This window comes from Haliotis rubra, unplaced genomic scaffold (assembly GCF_003918875.1).
Source record: "Haliotis rubra isolate DU_JTF1 unplaced genomic scaffold, ASM391887v1 Scf489, whole genome shotgun sequence".
NCBI classification, from domain to species: Eukaryota; Metazoa; Mollusca; class Gastropoda; order Lepetellida; family Haliotidae; genus Haliotis; species Haliotis rubra.
The window spans coordinates 567,155-568,391 of NW_025767178.1; positions in this window are offsets into that span (position 1 = coordinate 567,155).

Consider the following 1,237-nt stretch of genomic DNA (forward strand, 5'->3'; position numbering starts at 1 on the left):
AGATTTTAAACTATACATCAAATGGTATCAGTGTGGAATTAGACATATTCGGGGCCTAATGACTGATTCAGGACACTTAAAAGAATTCAATGTATTGAAATACGACTTCAGATTAAATGATAATTTCATTTCTTATTTCAGACTGATAAGTTTCATACCCAACACATGGATTAAATTATCAAAAGATAACCCGGTTAATAGAACAAATTTAAATATTAATTGTAAGATTCTCAGGGACATTATCTCATCACTAGATTGTAAATTTATCTATAAACTGATTCGTAATGATGATGGTATTTTTTTCTCTTCAAGATCTTACTTCTAAATGGAACTCAAAGTTGGATGCACATATATAAGCAAATTACCTGTCCCAATGTTTTAATAAAATTCGAAATTGTGTTGAGGATAACAAGATACGGAATTTCCAATATAAACTCATCCATCGTATCATACCATTAAAATCATTTCTTTACACAATAGGACCGATAGAGGATAACCTTTGTACATTTTGCCAATCAGAAAGTGAAACACTAGAACATTTATGTTTTTCCTGTCGAAAAGTTCAAACTATGATAAATGAGTTCAAACTTTGGTATGAAAGTAGAACCAATTTAAAATTAGTCTTAAATATGAATAATTTCCTTCTTGGCGATTCAAAGTTGACTATCCTTGAAAACCACCTTTTTATAATAACCAAACGTTATATTAAAAATTGTCATAACAATAAGACTATTCCCATATTTACCCAATTATTACAGCTAACAAAATATAATCACAACATAGAGAAATTCATTTCTGGAGACAAGACTAAATTTGCCGAACAATGGCCCCCTTTACTAATATAGATGGACGCAAACCAATGTTTGATCATACCATCCTTTCTCTCCTCTATTTTCTTACTCTCCTATATCCCTATACCTTTTTCTTTGTACTTTATTCATACACCCACTAATCATGTCGTCGCCCATTTATTCCGCAGCTTGAATATATGTGTTGTGTGTATTATCCTGCTGTATGAATATTGTATCACTTGCTATCACAATAAAACACACAAAAAACCAACTGATTGTCCTTCTCACCTACTCAGCTTACTTGATATAATAAACAACTTTGTTATACTCAATAAGAACTGAGAACATTGCTTATGGATGCAAAAAATGTGCTTGTAATTGTATTGTTATACTTTGTTAATAAATAAAAAACAAACAACTGAAAAAGTTTCTTTTTTTCCTGTTAC